Source organism: Erinaceus europaeus, chromosome 4, assembly GCF_950295315.1.
Source record: "Erinaceus europaeus chromosome 4, mEriEur2.1, whole genome shotgun sequence".
Classification (NCBI taxonomy): domain Eukaryota; kingdom Metazoa; phylum Chordata; class Mammalia; order Eulipotyphla; family Erinaceidae; genus Erinaceus; species Erinaceus europaeus.
The window spans coordinates 99,212,546-99,230,862 of record NC_080165.1 but is presented as its reverse complement, the minus strand read 5'-3'; the positions used below and the strand labels follow the sequence as shown (position 1 = coordinate 99,230,862).

The 18,317-nt window shown below is 41.7% G+C and overlaps 1 non-coding gene across 1 annotated transcript; it reads left to right on the top strand.

Moving 5' to 3' along the window:
• Window positions 1–786: 786 nt before the first annotated feature.
• Window positions 787–893, top strand: LOC132538454 (U6 spliceosomal RNA). The gene has a single exon (XR_009549819.1). It is a non-coding gene; the product is annotated as a U6 spliceosomal RNA (small nuclear RNA).
• The last annotated feature ends 17,424 nt before the right edge of the window (window positions 894–18,317 follow it).

Below are 18,317 nucleotides of genomic sequence, written 5' to 3'. Positions count from 1 at the left end.
AGTAACATGTTTTCCGGTTCATTCCTCTTGGCTTTCTCACAAAAAGTTACTAATCATAAATTTTTAACTCTGGCTTACCTTTGCTCAGGGTGCTGTTATCTATCATAAAATAACACTTGTATGTTTTTTCTAAATCCTGGGGTGGCTACAAATGCAAACATGCAATGTTGTAATAAGATTTGAACCATACTTTATAAGTCTTTCTTATTTTAAGTGAGTTTTAGCTTCCTTATAGTTGAAATTTTATCTAGGAGAGATGTAAGCCTTAGGTTTATTAGCCATCCAAAGACACAATTGGTAATACAGTTGGTGTTGGCACCTCCTGTCTCAAAATCTAGAAATTAGCACTTTTTACCATACCATATTAAAACAAGAAGCATCCAAAGGGCCTAGTAGTTCACCTGGGCAGGGGCCTGCTTCATCCTGTTCATGCCCCAGGTTCAAGCCCATACCCCACTTCAATTTGGTGCTGTGGTATCTTTCCCTCAGTCCCTTTGTCTCTCTCTTTCTATCTGAAAAGGTCAGAGCCATGAATGATAAAGTCCTGGAATAACAATCAATCCAACCATTAAATGAAACAAGAAGCACTCAAAGTACTGCTTCAAAAATAGTAACGTGTAGTTTCTTACACACAGCTTCTTTATTTTATACAAGCCATAAAAATCGGTGTGTGTAGGAATTGGGAAGATGGCCCAATAGTTATGCCAAAATAGGTATGTGTGTGTGTGTGTGTGTGTGTGTGTGTGTGTAATACTTATTGCAGAATTCCTATAATTTAAAAAATGGATGTCCACTTCAGCAGCATAGCTACTAAAACTTAAAAGATGTAGAGGAGATTGGCATGGCTCCTGCTCAAGGATGGCACACAAATTCATGAAGCATTTTATGCTATTCAGCTGTAGCTCCCATTCATCTTAAGGATCTGGACAACTAGTTGCACAATAAATGTACTGGAAGGAAAAAGAAAAAAAAGAACAATGTATTCGTTGCACAATAAATGGTTTGAAAAAAAATGGGAATAGTCCAAATACCTGTCAATCTGGAATTAGCCAATTCCATAAATAAATGGCACATCTGGCAACAAACTACCATGTGCCTGTTACTGTTAAGAATTGAGATTGACTTTTTTTGGCCTCCAGTGGTGGGGCTTGGTGCTGGCACTACAAATACACTACTCTTGACAGCCTGACAGCCTGTCTCACCTCTTATAAATCAACCCCCTCACCCGCAGGTGGGGAGCCAGGGGCTGGAACCTGAATCCTTGTGTGGGTCTTTGCACTTAGTACTATGTGTGCTTAGGTGGGTATGCCGCCACCTGGCCCCCCAAGATTGATCTATTTAATATGTGCCCTGATGTGAAAAATATAAACTAATTAGTTAAAACTATAAAGTAACTAAGAAAAAAGCATAATGTTAGGCCATTTGTATAAAAATAAACAAGGTGGCTGAGCACAATTTATCATGTCTGAGGACGGGTTCAAGCCTCTGATCCCCACTCAGATTCAAGTCCCTTTTTCATTTTTCATACCTGAAATCCTATTGCTATCATGTTATTCATAGTTAATTTATATCTTTAAAGCCATTTTATTTATTTTACTTTAATGGAAGAGAGAGAAAGACAGAGAAAAAGGTGGGAGCCCTACTCAGTTCTGACTGATAGTGGTGCTGGGGATTGAACCTGGGAGTTCAGAGGTTCAGACAGAAAGACACCAGAGTAGTCCTCTGACATATTTTGCCAAGGATTGAACTTAGGACCTCATGCTTTCAAACTCAAAACTCTACCACTGTGCCATGTCCTAGGCTGCAACAGCTACCTGACTTAAAAAACCACAATTTGGTGGGCCAACAGAATAGCTCATTTAGATAGTATATGCTGCTTTGCCATGTGGGCGACCTAAGTTTGATGCCCATCCCCACTTCACTTGAAGGAAGCTTCAGTACTATGGTCTTTTTCACTCCCTTTTTACCTCGCAGTCTCAGTCTCCCTGTCTCTATTTAAATACTAGTAATCATAAATAAAATAACACCTTATTTGGTGGGTATGATATGATAGCACATAGTTTGTACCTAGATTCAAGTCCCTAGTTCCCACCGACAGGGGAGAAGCTTCATGAGCAATGAAGTAGGGTTACAGGTGCCTCTTTTTCTCTCCCTCTCTATCCCCCCCCCAGTTTCCCTCTGTCCTAATTTACTAGTAAAATAAATAAATAAATAAATAAATAAATAAATAAATAAATAAATAAATAAATAAAATAAGGGGCCAGGCGGTGGCTCAGTGGGGTAAGCGCACATGGAGTGAGCAGAAGAGCTGGTATAAGGATCCCAGTTTGAGCCCCCGACTACCACCCTGCAGTGGGGTCCCTTCACAGGCAGCGAAGCAGGTTTGCAGATGTCTTTCTCTCCCCGTCTCTGTCTTCCCTCCTCTCTTGATTTCTCTCTGTCCTAACCAACAACAAAGACAGCAAAAACAAGGGCAAAAAAGGGGAAAAAACAGCCTCCAGGAGCAGTGGATTCATAGTGCAGGCACTAGAAATAACCCTGAAGGCAAAAAAAAAAAAAAAAAGGAGAGGGAAGTGGGAGGAGAGAGAAAGGCCACAGCACCAAAGCTTCTTGCAATGTGGTGGGGGCTGGGCTCAAATTTGGGTTGTGCACATGGCAAAGCAGCAGCAACTTTTCTTTTTATAGACAGTTTAGTGTGGAGGCTTTCACATTTTTGTGCTTTCTGTTGGCGGCTTCATTTTTTTTTAAATATTTTATTTTATTTATTTATTCCCTTTTGTTGCCCTTGTTGTTTTATTGTTGTAGTTATTATTGTCGTCGTTGTTGGATAGGACAGAGAGAAACGGAGAGAGGAGGGGAAGACAGAGAGGGGGAGAGAAAGATAGACACCTGCAGACCTGCTTCACCGCCTGTGAAGCGACTCCCCTGCAGGTGGGGAGCCGGGGTTCGAACCTGGATTCTTATGCTGGTCCTCGTGCTTTGCGCGACCTGCTCTTAACCCGCTGCGCTACAGCCCGACTCCCAGCGGCTTCATTTTTTAAAGTGACCCCCAGCACAGTGCTTAAGGGCTTTCCAGTGTCCTCATGTGCATCACGTGTGATGTGCTTTTGTGGGGGAAAGGAGGGTGTAGATAACCCTCATTCAGGCCTGAGTTACAGAGCTGTTGGCAGAGAGGCGAATATTCATAAATCAATGGTATATAGGTGATTTTCAATGAAATCCCGTTATGACCCAGTTATTAGTAGTTAATTTATATTTTTAAACCATTTTACTTATTTTACTTTAATGGAAGAGAGAGAAAGAGAAAAAGATGGGAGCCCTGCTCAGCTCTGACTGATAGTGGTGCTGGGGATTGAACCTGGGACTTCAGAGGTTCAGGCATGAAAGTCTTTTGTAGAACTATTATCTGTCTCCCCAGCAATCAGTGATTTATATTAACTAGGCTTCCTCAGACGAAAGTACACATTGCAGCCCAAGAGGTGGTACAGTGGCTAAAGCATTAAACTCTCAAGCAAAAAGTTCTAAATTTAGTCCCTAGCACTGAATGTCCCAAAATGAACCTCTCCCTCTCTCCCTGTTCCTCTCTCCCTGTCCCTCTCTCCCTCTCTCCCTCTCCCTCATCTCTCCCTCTCCCTTATCTCCTCCCCCTTTCCCTCTCCTTCTTTCTCTCTCCCCCTCTCTCTCTGTTCCTCTCTCCCTCTCCCTATCTCACTCTATCCCTCTATCTATCCCTATCCCTTTTCCTGTCCCTCTCCAGAGTTCTGCCATGCCCCCAGGGTATGGCCCCCAGCCCCTGCACCCCCTGCTGCCTGGTCATCACTGCAAACCAGCCTCTTCACATGTCTCGCCTCCCCTCCCCTCTTTCCCTCCTCCTCCTCTCTCATTAATACATACACATTAAACAGAAAGAAATATACATAAATCAGTGTTATGTATTGACCAGTCAACCAAATTGGTATGAACAGAGGTTGACAAGAACAATTCCCTGCATTTTCCCTAGGAGCAGAGGCCCATTATCTGCTAGTTCGTGTTCTTAATGATTCCATGGAGCAGAAACACAAGGAATATAAGAAAACCTACTGTTAATATTCACAGGGAGCATAGCAGGCTAGAGCATAGGCTCTAGGAGTCAACTAGCTTGCTCTTTCTTTTTTTCTTTTTTATAGAAACAGCAAAGCCAAGGGGGGGGGGAGGAGGAAATAGAGAGGGAGAGAGAGAGAGATACATGCAGCATTACTTCAGTGCTTGGGAAGCTCCCCCCATGCCTCCACCCCCACACCCCCACCCCCTGCGGGTGGGGACCAGGGGCTTAAACTTGGGTCCCTCTGTATGGTAACATGTACACTCAACCAGATGTGCCACCATCCAGCCCTTGACTAGTTCTAATTCTGTCATTTATGTAGTGGTGTGAACCTAGATAGCTAATTAACCTATTTGAACCTCTGTGTCCTTTTTGACAACTAATTACTAATTCAGTACTCATCTCATCTAGGGGAGTGTTGTAAGAGTTAAGTGACATATAGCCAAAGAAATACTTAGCATAGGGTTTGGTAGATAAATCCTTAATTCATAAGTCATTACTATTATTAAAACCAACTTATATTTGAAATAAGAATTATCATGTTTGTTTACATACATATAAACATAGGCCCATTCATACTTTTTTAGCATTTTAAAAGCTAGACAATGAAGAGAATAACTATAATGGATTTGCCATTCTAAGACCACTGACCAGGGTAGTATGGTCTGCAGAGACTTAAAGAGTATTTTCTCTGAAATAGGTATGCATGGCATTGCAATTTATAAAAAGAAATGCAATGTGTATAAGAGTGGGAGAGATAGCAAAATAGTTCTACAAAAGACTTTCGTGCCTGAGGCTCTGAGATGCCAGATTTAACCTCCCATACCATGATAAGCCAGAGCTGAGCAGTGCTCTGGTAAAAGAATTTAAAAAACAGACAGATAGACAGACAGGAAGGCAGACAGACAGGCTTATGTATAGATCTCTGGCATTGGTACTGGAACAGAGATCATAAATCTCTTGTAAATTCCTAAGTGGTGAGAGTACTAACAGGAACTTTTGTTCTACTATTTGGTCTTTGACTCTCTTTCCTGACCCAGGCAGGGCTCCTGAAATTCTGTTGTGCATTTAGGTGGTAGGTGTATCTTCAGCTGTAATGAAATGAATATGCAGGGTTGGGTTTTGGATAAGAACTGGTCACCAGAAAGACCAAGTAAATCATCATTAGAAATGTGAAGTTTTCAGCATCCCCTCCTCATTCTTTTGAGAAAAAAGAAGAGCTGAAAAATGGAGTTAATGATCAACCATGCCTACTTGGAGAGGTCTTCATAAAAAATCCCCCAAATGGTGAATTCAGGATCTTATGATTCAGGTACTATACCTTACCCATTGTGCCACCTCTTGGATTACAGACTTATCTCTTTTTTTAATTTTTATTTAGTTGTGATCAACAAGACCGTAGGATAAGAGGGGTACAATCCCCACCACCAGAGTTCTGTATCCCATCCCCTCCATTAGAAGCTTTCCTATTATTTATCCTTCTGGGAGTATGGCCCCAAGATCATTATGGGGTGCAGAAGATCAAAGGTCTGGCTTCTATTATTGCTTCTCCGCTAGACATAGGCATTAGCAGGCTGACCCATACTCTCAGCCTATTTCTATCTTTCCCTAGTGGGACTGAGGTCTGGAGAGGTGGGGTTCCAGGATACATCGGTGAGGTCTTCTGCCCAGGGAAGTTAGATAGGCTTCATGGTAGCAGCTGTAACTTGGTGGCTAAAAAAGCACTAAGATATAAAGCAGAAAAGATTGTTTAATAATCAGGAACCTAAAGGTAAGAATAAAGCAGATGAGACTTGGGGTCTCCATTTTGGAAAAAACTAGTAAGCCTATTTTAGATATATTACAAGAGGCCTATGACTTTGCTAATTTTTGCCTGAGCCCATCAGCTAACATGCAGGTGGGCTAAAGGTATTATATGGGGTAGATAGTGTCAGAAATAGGACTAGAAAGCTGGATAAGGGAAGAGAGTATCTCCCAAATCTGGGAAAAGTATATAAATATTGTTAACTATAAACCCCATTGATTTGATTTGGGGCCCATATTCATCATAGAAGTCTGTGTAACCTCTGCATCTCTATAGGTCTGAGCTCACATTCTGTGGTCATAGCTAAGAACATTCTAGACTTCACTCATTTCAGGACCCATTTCCTTGAGTGGCAGAGTATGTTGACCCAACCTCCCTTCAGAAAATGGGGCAGTCCTTAACCAATGTTGACCCACACTGAGGGCAAAGTCCTACAGAGGCCCTCAAGAAGGTTCATTATGTTGTTCCTGGTGGAGATAACCAGTGATAGTGGAGAGAAAGAGCTGTTAGAGGTCTAGGCCCATCGAGTCTATGTGGAAAACCCAGGATTTCATGACCCAGATGATGGGTAGCATGGTAGTGACCAAAAGAGCCATCATTAAATTATGCCAGTCTCTTGCCCTTATTCAGTTTTTGTAGTCCTTTTTTTGTTTGTTTATTTATTATTTGATGGAGACAGAGAGAAATTGAGAGGGGAGAGATAGAGAGGGAGAGATACACCTACAGCACTGCTTTACCACTCATGAAGCTTTCCCCCTGAAGGTGGGGACCAGGGTCTTGAACCTGGGTCCTTGTGAACCTGAGTGCTTAACCAGGTGCACCACAACCTGACCCCTTAGTCCTTATTTTGTCTGACAAGGTTAGCCTTAGAGTGACTGAGGGAAGTGAAATAGAAAGTAGGTGAGGGTATCTGGGTCTAAGTAGAAATTATTTGATTGAGTGCTTGATGGTAGTTAATTTAAAAGGTGTCTTTTTTAGGTCTTTCTACTTGTTTGCTGTACTTATTGAGTCACTGCAAAGTGTTGTGCACTTTCACTTTAAGTTATACATTTTCCCCTAACATATGGATACATGTGTGCATGTGCTCTATCTCATAGGCCCTGGTCTATATATAGGTTCTGTGGCTTTGTTAGGAAGTGCAGTCCTGTGAGCTAGGACAGGTTTCACCAGAGTAATGGAGCTGAAGGATTGCTATTCCACGCCTGGCATTTCTGGACACATTCTGAAGTGAAACATGTTAAGGTGACATTGGTTGCAGTGATTGTTTGAGATCTGCAGATGCAGTATCAAATGGTATGGACCTAGAGAAGCGTGCAGGAAAATAAGCCACACCCCAGAGGTTCCAAGACTGGGAGAATATGGGTTTTATAGAGAATGGGAAAGGTTCCTGCTGTCTAAGAGTTTAAGAAGGCAATAGATAATTATTATTGTAACCAAGTTATTTTGGAATTTGGTTTACTTTGAAAATCCCATGGTTAGGATCTGCTGTATCATACAGGATCTCACCATGATTTATGTCACTTAGTGCTATTTACATATGGCTGTATCTTTTTTTTTTTTTTTTGTCTCCAGGGTTACCACTGGGGCTCAGTGCCTGCACTAGGAATCCACTGCTCCTGGAGGCCATTTTTTTCCCTTTTGTTGCCCTTGTTTTTTATTGTTGTGGTGGTTATTATTATTGTTGTTATTGCTGTCATTGTTGTTGGATAGGACAGAGAGAAATCAAGAGAGACAAAGTAAGACAGGGGAAAGAAAGATACCTGCAAACCTGCTTCACCACTTGTGAGTTGACCTCCCTGCAGGTGGGGAGCCTGGGCTTGAACTGGGATCCTTACGCCAGTCCTTGCACTCTGTGCCATGTGCGCTTAACCCTCTGTGTTACCTCCCAGCCCCGCTGTATCTTATATAGTGACATGACCAGTTGCTTCTGGTCTCCCTGATCTAAAATAATAGGTGATTTACTATTTCAAAGAAAAAGTCATTATTAGAAATATATTGATGATTAGATTGAAGGAATATATACTCAGAACTGGGGTCTATGCATCAAAAAGTTTGAGACTTTCATTCTATTTTTCCCCTCTTGTATTGATTAAATAGTTATTTATAATACTATAAGTTAATAGGAGTATATATTAACACCATTCCTGCCATCAAAGATTCACTTTCAGATTCACCCCTCTATAGTGAAGCTGAAAGTCTACCCCACCCTCCACCCAGAGATTTTTAATTTGACCCAATACTCCAAACTCAGTCAAATTCTACTTTGTGTTTCCCTTTCTGCTCTTCTTTCTCAACTTCTGTTTATGAGTGGTATCATCCCATTCTTATCTTTCTCTTTCTGACTTAGCTCACTTAACATAATTCCTTCTAGCTCCATCCAAAATGGGCTCATTATTCTTAATAGCTGAGCAGTATTCCACTGTGTATATATACCACAACTTTCTCAGTCACTCATCTGTTGTTGAGCTCCTGGGTTGTTTCCAGGTTTGGGCTATTACAAATTGTGCTGCTATGAACATGGGTGTACACGTATCTTTTTGGTTGGGTGTGATTGAGTCCTTAGTATATATACCTAGGAGAGGTATTACCAGGTAATAAAGAAGGTCTATTTCTAGCCTTGTGAGGGTTCTCCAGACTCCTTTCCACAGGGGCTGGACCAAGTGACATTCCCACCAGCAGTGCAAAAGGGTTCCTCTGTCTCCACAACCTCTCCAGCATTTGTTGCTGCTGTTCTTTTTGATGTATGCCATTCTCACAGGAGTGAGGTAGTATCTCAATGTTGCCTTTACTTGCATTTCTCTGACAATCAGTGACTTGGAGCAATTTTTCATATGTTTGTTGGCCTTTTGGATCTCTTCTGTAGTGAATGCTCTATTTATATCCTTTGACCATTTTTGGATGGGTTCATTTGCTTTTTTGTTGCTAAGTTTGCTGAGCTCTTTATATATTTTGGTTATTAGCCTCTTGTCTGATGTAGAGCATGTGAAGATCTCCCATTCTGTGAGAGGTCTCTTTGTTTGGGGGATGGTTTCTTTTGCTGTGCAGCTTTTCAGTTTGATGTAGTCCCACTGATTTGTTTTCGTTTTAGTCTTCCTTGCAACTGGGTTTGTATCATCAAAGATGCCCTTGAGGTTTAGATGGGAAAGTGTTCCACCACAGACTTAGCTCTTTACCTGTGAGATTTGCTGTCTTTAAGTAGTGTCAACACTATGTTGTAAAGCAGCCAAGTGGCATCACAGAACTACTTGATGTGGAACAAAGCCAACACACTTGGTAACCAGAGTCACCATTAGCTGCATGATAATGGATGCACACACAATGAAAAAATGGGTTTTTCCCTTTGAAGAGGGAAAAAGTAGGTGGTTTTCCAACCCGGTATTTTCATGTATTACCACTTCCTTTTGCTTACATTTTACTGGAGATGAGATGGGGAAGGAATAAATGAAGAAGACACATTATAAATAATGCACAAATAGCATAGTCAACCTGTTGATTCCTTCAAAATCTATTCAAATTTATCTAGACCTATACTCATACAAGACACTCACCCCCTCAATAATTCTGAATTCTGTTCCTCCCCTTCAAAAGTTTCTGTCACTCCCCTTTAAAAGTGCCTATGGCTACTCACGAGATTAGAAAATCATGAAGTAAAACTGTTCCTTGTCCACTTTCGTTTTCCTGGAGTTAAAAGTACAAAGGGTGACAAAGAAACTAATTTGACTTCCTCTCTAGTCTTCCTTCTTGGGTTGCTGTAGCTTCAGAATATAATAGAAAATTAATAACTATCAACCCAATAAAAGAAACAACATTTTGGGGTGATTGGGTGGTGACGCACCTGGTTAGGCGCACATGTTACAATGTACAAGAAAACAGGTTCAAGCTCCCAGTCCCCACCTGCAGGGGGAAAGCTTTGCAAGTGGTGCAGCAGGGCTGCAGGTGTCTGTCTGTCCCTCTCCATTTCTCCTTTCCCTCTTGGTTTCTGATTATCCCTATCCAATAAATAAAGATGGTAAAAAGAAAAAATTTTAAAGAAAACATGTTTTAGATTTTTTTTTTGCGTGTGTGTGTCCTCCAGGGTTATTGCTGGGCTCGGTGCCCGCACCATGAATCCACCGCTCCTGGAGGCCATTTTTCCCCCTTTTTGTTGCCCTAGTTGTTGCAGCCTCGTTGCGGTTATTATTGCCATTGTTGACATTGCATTATTGTTGGATAGGACAGAGAGAAATGGAGAGAGGAGGAGAAGACAGAGAGGGGGAGAGAAAGATAGACACTTGCAGACCTGCTTCACCACCCGTGAAGCGAATCCCCTGCAGGTGGGGAGCCGGGGGCTCGAACCGGGATCCTTATGCCGGTCCCTGCGCTTTGCGCCACGTGCGCTTAACCCACTGCGCCACCGCCCGACCCCCATGTTTTAGATTTTTTTAAAATTCTAGTTATTTATTGCTTTTTAATTTGATAGGACAGGGAGAAATGAGAAGGAAGGGGGAGGTAAGAGAGAGAAAGAGAAACACCTGTAGCACTGCTCCTTCATTTGTGAAGCTTCCCAGCCCTGCAGGTAGGGAGTGGTCGTAGCAGGGAAGGTTTGAACATAGGTACTTGTGCATGATAAATTATGCACTCAACCAGGTGCTTCACTGCCTGGCCTCTTCTTAGATTTTTTTTCAAGCATGCAGATTTGAATAAATGTATTGCGTTGAATCAGGCCGATTTCTTCACTACCCAGGGACATGTACACCAGATCTTTGTTATTGGGATGGGATTAACAGTTTGGGGTTTGGTCTTGTCAACTGAATTACCTTAATTTCTGGGTAACTTTGTTCTTGAATTTGTCTTCCTGCTAAACTATGAACTCTGTGCACAGTTAAGGAGCTGCATTATAGTGAAGAGAGATTACAGGTCCCTCATGATGTAAAAACCTGCAGCTCTGGGCCATGGTTTGGGATCTGATTTGACAGAAAATAGAATGATGAGAGGGAAAAATCTGTATAAGTTTATAATCTAATAGGCAACTGAAATGCACATGGACTTTCTGACATAATAATTGCTATCATTTATTTCACACTGATGTGCAGCACTGTTTTAAATGTATTGTGCATAAATTGATTTCTAATAATTTTAAGAGATATTGACATAAAATAAGCATATTTAGGCATATATGAGTTTATTTTAAATCATGTTTCAAATATTTAATTATACAAGACAGAGAAGATAAGAGAACCAGAGTATCACTCTGGTCCATGGAAGCCAGGGATAAAACTCAGGACCTCACATTTCCAAGTTTATATCCCTATTTGCCTCTCAACCCATAGTGGGATTTTTTTTAAAGTATCAAACTAAGGGACAAAGCACAGTCAGTTTAGAGCACATGTTACAATGCACAAGGACCTGGGTTCAAGCCCCTGGTCCCATCTGCAGGAGAGAATGGCTTTATGAATGGCGAAGTGGTGCTTCAGCTGTCTCTTTTTGTCTCCCTCCCTCCCTCTCTTCCCCTGCCCTCTCAATCTCTGCCTCTATCAAATTAACTAATTATTATTTTTTTATAATCAAACTAAAGGCTCAAGACCAAGAGGGATTTGAACCCAAGAATAGCTTGAACTTGAGCTTGAACCCAAGAATAGACTTGAACCCTCAGATTGCTTTAAGATAATCAGTCAGTGACCTAGGAAGTGTTCAGTGAATAAAGCATTGGACTTTCAAGCATGAAGTCATAAATTCAATCTCCAGCATTCCATGTACCAGAGTGATCCTATGATTCTTTCTCATTAATTAGTAAATCATTTTGAAAGATAATTGGTCAGAGGTGAAAGTCGTTATGTAGAAATATTTATTTATTTATTCATTTAGTCAGTCAGTCATCACTAGGACTTCACTACTCTGAACTGAGTTTTTCAGAGAGAAAAAGAAAGGAGAGACACCTCAGAACTGAAGGCCTCCCCCAGGGCCCTAGAACTCCCATGTGGTCTGATCCTGGTTTTCACACATGGCAAAGCAGGCATCCTCACAGATGAGGATCCCACCAGCCTCAGACATAGAAATTTTACATAGTGTGCATATCTGAGATGAAGTTACAGTAAATATTGTCAGTTATTCCATAGAGAGAGGCAGGTAGCATGTCTCCATCCCTGGTGTTATCTACTGAATATGTATTAAGGCAATGACAAAAAGCCATCTTTTTTTTTTATCTACCTTCTTCATCTGTTTTTCTGAGAGCTGGAGTTTGGGCACCAAGGACTGGCTATTTTTCTGCATACTTGATGGTGGATGGGTAAGAACTTAGGTTGACCCAGATCACATCAAATCAATGGGGTTTACAGTTAACAATATTTATATACCTTTCCCATATTTGGGAGTTACTCTCTTCCCTGATTCAGCTTTCTGGTCCTTTTTCCAGCCATGACATCATCTCCCCAGACAATAACTTGGCTCCACCTGCATATCAAACTTCAGGCTCAGGAGAAGAAAAAAACTAGTATAGCCACAGGCCCTTTGGAATATAACTAAAATATACCTACTAGCTATCTACAAAATGGAGACCCCCCCCCCAACTCTTCATCTGCACTATTCCAGCTTTTAGGTTCATGATTGGTCAACAATTTGTTTGGCTTTGTATGTTAACTCTTTTTTCAGTCACCAGGTTCCAGATGCTACCATAATGCCAGCCAGCCTTCCCTGAACAGACAACCCCACCAACGTATCCTGGAGTTCCAATACCCCAGAACCCCACCCCACTAGGGAAAGAGAGAGATGGGCTGGGAGTATGGATCGACCAGCCAATGCCAATGTTCAGCGGGGAAGCAATTACAGAAGCCAGACCTTCTACATTCTGCATCCCACAATGACCTTGGGTCCATACTCCCAGAGGGTTAAAGAATAGGAAAGCTATCAGGGAAGGGGAGGGGATGGGATGCGGAGTTCTGGTGGTGGAAATTGTGTGGAGTTGTACCCCTCTTTTTTTTTTTAATTTATTTCTTTATTGGGGAATTAATGTTTTACATTCAACAGTAAATACAATAGTTTGTACATGCATAACATTCCCCAGTTTCCCATTTAACAATACAACCCCCACTATGTCATTTATCATCCTTCATGGACCTGTATTCTCCCCACCCACCCACCCACCCCAGAGTCTTTTACTTGGGTGCAATATGCCAATTCCATTTCAGGTTCTACTTGTGTTTTCTCTTCTGATCTTGTTTTTCAACTTCGGCCTGAGAGTGAGATCATCCCATATTCATCCTTCTGTTTTTGACTTATTTCACTCAACATGATTTTTTCAAGGTCCATCCAAGATCGGCTGAAAACGGTGAAGTCACCATTTTTTACAGCTGAGTAGTATTCCATTGTGTATATATACCACAACTTGCTCAGCCACTCGTCTGTTGTTGGACACCTGGGTTGCTTCCAGGTTTTGGCTATTACGAATTGTGCTGCCAAGAACATATGTGTACACAGATCTTTTTGGATGGATGTGTTGGGTTCCTTAGGATATATCCCCATGTACCCCTCTTATCCTATGGTTTTCTCAGTGTTTCCTTTTTATAAATTAAATAAATAAATAGATAGAACTTAGGTTGATTTTTCTTCTTCTTTCTGCCTCCTCTCCTTGCAGAGTGAAGCATCTTTGAGTTGTGACAGGACCAGACCAGCTGTGTGCCCTGACTTTTGACTTGCTCATATGTTCAAGGAAAATAGTGGTTTCAAACTGGGCATTTAGGTTCCCAGATACAATTCCTACACACATACCAACTAGCACTTCTCAGATGGCAAAGGACTGAGAAGGTCATTCAGTTCTGATACTGTCCACTTAGAGCAGCCTTACATACCACACTGCCTGTCCACAAGCATGCAACCTTCCCCGCCCCACCTTAAACCCCAAGCTCAAGCCCAGGTTGTCCTCTGTCCATCTGACTGACTATAAATCAGAAGTTCCCATGACCCTCCTCTCCCTGCACCCTTCTCCCTGCTTAGATTTATTTATTTACTTATTTTCTTTTCCAGACCTCTGTTCAGCTCTGGCTTATGGTGGTGCTGGGGATTGAACCTGGGACCTCTAGGCCTCAGGCATGAAAGTCTTTTGCTGAGCCATTATGCTATCTCCCCAGAAACACCCTTGTATTTAAAGAATTTGCTAAAGTGACTCATGGAACTCAAAGAAACTTTTTTAAAAAGGTTTATTATTTATTAATGAAAGAGAGAAAAATATCACACCAGATCATCTGACATATATGATGCCAAAATCAAGCTCTTGTGTTTGAGAGCTTAACGCAGGACTAGGGTTCAAACCCCAGTCAACACACAGGAGCACCGTGCAGAGGAGAAGCTCCATGAGCAGTGGAGCCATGCTATGATGTCTCTCCTTCTCTCTTTCTATCTGTCACCATCAATTAAAAAAGAAAAGAAAAAGAAGAAGAAGTTCACCTGGAGCAGTGGAACCATGCAGGCACAAAGCCCCAGAGGAAAGAAAAAAAAATCTCTTGACAATAGAAAATAGCCACAACAAAAAATAAAAGCAAACAAACAAGCAGGTTATTAAATTCCAGGACATGGTTACAAAAGTGTTACAAGGATAAGAAGAGAAGAAACAGAGAAGACTGGCTCCAGGTCATGTAGCTCTGTCCTAAAACACGTCATTTCACATTGTGAGGCATGAGGATGTGATATCTCGCACAAAAGGGGGGGGGAGGGGCTTAGCTGCTTCCCTAGAATTGAAGGGGTAGGGAATGAAAAGGGTGTTATCTAGAACAGCCAAGTCCTTACTCATCTTTGAGGCTGGAGGTGGAGGGGTGGGGGAGGGGTGCTCTTTGCTGCTGCTTGGAAGGAATGTAGAGCTCAGAGGCCTGTGGCCACGTCACCGCTAGCAATCCTGCCAGAGCCCACAGCCACCTGGGGTGACCCCTGTGTCACATTGCTGCTTCAGGGGTCAAATGTTAGCTCTTCTGCTACATGTTTGAGTTCAGTCTCAGCCCTTCCAGTCTCTGTCTCTCATTTTAATAATTTAAATGCTTATTGTCCTTTTTTCTTATTTACTTTTTAATATATTTTATTTGTTTTATTTTAATGCAAGAGAGATACAGAGAGAGAGGCCAGAGCACTGCTCAGCTCAGGCTTATGGTGGTGATGGGGATTGAACCTGGGACCTCAGAACCTCAGGCATGGAAGTCTTTTTCATTACCATTATGCTGTCTCCCTCACCTGCTCCTTTACTTTCAGAATAGATTTGCCAACCTGGGAGCTAGCACCAGCTAAAGCAAACCATACTTGCATGCCTGAGTCCCTGGGGGTTCTAGGTTTAGTTCTCAGCACCACCACATGCTAAAGCTAAGCTGTGCTCTGACACCTCTCTCTCTTTCTCTCTCTCTCTCTCTCTCTCTCTCATGAAAGTAAAGTCAAATGTTTTTAAGTAGATGTATAATTCCTTTGTACAAACTAAATCCCAGGATTAACTGCAAATGGCTCCGTCTTCTCTCAATTTCCAATAGAACATAGGCATTCTCCTCTGGTAAAGCCTATTCAGAATCTGGCTGGAGAGAAGTTCTAAGAAATGAACTATTTGACTTCCAACAGAGAGATAAAGAAGGATGAGGGTAGGCTTGAGTATCAATAGGTGATCCCTGTTTTCCACATGAAGAAATGAAAACACAGAGTAAGAATAGCTTCTGGATGGTTACATGGTTTCTAAGAGACTAGCTTGAGATTTGTAATGAACATGTGACCCTAATGTAGTGAATATATAAACGTAGTGAACATGAACTTGTAAACCAAGGGTAACTTTAGTAACCATAGTGCAGCTGCATAGAGTGATAAGACAGAGACATGTACATTAGATAAGACGTCTACCCAAACCTTGCCAAAGGAGATGTAACTCTGAAACCAGAGGCAAAATAAGTATGAATAGAAACTCAGAAATCAGCTAAAGCAAGCAATTTCCACCGTTACTGAATGGCATGCAGTTGGTGTGGCTAAACTTAAAGCACACATGGCTAGCCTCAGTAGCTTAGCTTCCTAGCTGCCAAAGCCCCCTCACTTACCTGGTTGCACCAGCAGAACAAAGGACACAGCGGGTGATGACCACTTAGTGAGTCATGCCTGTGTACAGATATTAAGTAAGAAGGGGCTGTCAAGTTGGCTGTGTGTTGTATGAATTGTGTGATCTTTCTATGGCATCTAAAGTAAGTAAAAATTATTGTTTTACCCCGACAAGCTCTCTGAGTGAGTCCTTTGATCAAATTCCTTTGCTCACGACAAGATTCAAACTGAAATCTTTGCCCATCTCCCATTACACCTTACTGTATCATCTGTACTTAGTTACTACAGTCAAACCACTTTCTTTCCCTCATGTCGGCCTTACCTCTACCTTGATACCATGCCCATATCTTCCCAGCCTGGAATGATTTCTTCTTGAATGAGATCCCACGACTTGTGATACCACCATCCCACCAAGTTCTTTATTCTTTATTTTAGAAAGAGAAAGAGGAAAGCGAGAGGAAGGACACCACAGAACTGTTCCATCATCCATGGAGCTCCCTGGTGTCACCTATGGCACCTATGGTATAGTGCTAGGGCTCAAATCCAGGGTCTTACTGCATGAGAAGGTACACAGCCTACCAGGTCGAGCTCTCAAAACCTCCTGAGATATTCTCTCAGACTCTCTCCTACTGCTCACATTGGAAAATCATAGAATGTTAGTTGTAAAAGAAACCTTAGTGGGAGCGGGTGGTTGTGCACCTGGTCGAGCACACCACTACTATATGCAAAAACCTGGGTTTGAGCCCCTGGTCCCTACCTATAGTGGGAAACCTTCACAAACAGTGAAGCAGTACTGCTCGTCTCTCTCTGTCTCTCACTTCCCTCTTAATTTCTCTCTGTCCTCTCAAATAAAACAAATAAGTAGCAAAAATAAATAAACAAGAAAAAAAAGTAGAAAGAATATACTAGATCAAGTCTCTAGCCCAAGATCAAGTAGCAATTTCATTTCAAGAATCTTCTTTCATGTTTTTTTCAGCTAATTCTAGCCACCATCATTATTGTTCTTTATGAACATTTACTGTGTTATTCGGTTTACATTTAATTTAGAGTATGGTTGATTACATATGGTTGAATAATGGATCTAATCATTTGTATTAAACTCCATAAGAATATGGACCTTCTCCTAGTCAGGAAGTCCTGGGATTCCCACGCAGACACAATGAGCCTAGACCTTGAATAGATCCCTCTCGCCATTATGACTAGTCATCTCCATCACAAACAATATAATGGACCCCTTTGGGGGCCTCTATAGGACCTTGCCCTCCATATGGATCAACAATGGTAGAGAATGTTCCATCCCCCAAAGGGGGGGTTGAATAACATACTTTATCTACCACCTGAGGAAGATGGGTCCTGAAATTGGTGCAACTCAGAATGTTCCTACTCATGACCACAGAATGTGAGTTCGAACCTACAGGGATGTAGAGGTTACATAGGCTCCTGTGCTGAATATGGGTCCCAGATCAAATCGATGGAGTATACAGTCAACAATATTTATATACTTTTTCCCATATTTGGGAGCCACTCTTTTCCCTGATCCAGCTTTCTGGTCCTTTTTCCAATTGTGACACCATCCCCCCAGATAATAGAGAGCTGAAAGCTGAAATAGCTGAGCTAAGAACACAACTAGCTGAACAAGCTAAAACAGTATCAGAACAGGGTAACAAAATAGATGAACCCCAGAAAACAGTAGAGGGGAGAGAGAATAGAATAAATGAGGCTGAATGAGCAAGATCGAGGACAAATTAGAGACAATTAAAAAAGAAGTAAGATTTCTCAAAAAGAGATTAAGAGATACTGAAAACAACAACAGAGACCTATGGGGTGACTTCAAAAGAAATATTGGCTTACCAGAGGAAGAAAGAAAAGGAGAGAAAGAAAGCATTCTTCAGGACATAATAGCTGAAAACTTCTCTAGTTTAGACAGCATAAAAGACATAAAGGTTCAAGAACCCCAGAGGGTCCCAGACAGAATAAACCCAGACTTAAAGACATCAAGACACATCATATTTAGAATGGAAAGGAATAAGGATACAGAAAGGATCCTGAAGGCTACAAGAAAAAAACCAAAGAGTTACATACAGAGGAAAACCCATAAGATTAGCGGCAGACTTCTCCACACAAAAATCTTAAACTAAGTTTTTGAACCCTTCACAACCAAACATTCATTCATTCATTTACTGGGACACCAGATATGTGTTATATCAATATAGCAGCAGGCTCTGGAAAAAGAAACAAAGTAGGGGAAATTAACAATTAAATTATTACTTCCCTGGGCAGACGACCACACCAAGATGTCCTGGAGCCCCACCTCCCCAGATCCTTACCCCACTAGGGAAAGAGAGAGACAGGCTGGGAGTATGGATCAACGTGTCAACACCCATGTTAAGCAGGGGAGAAATTACA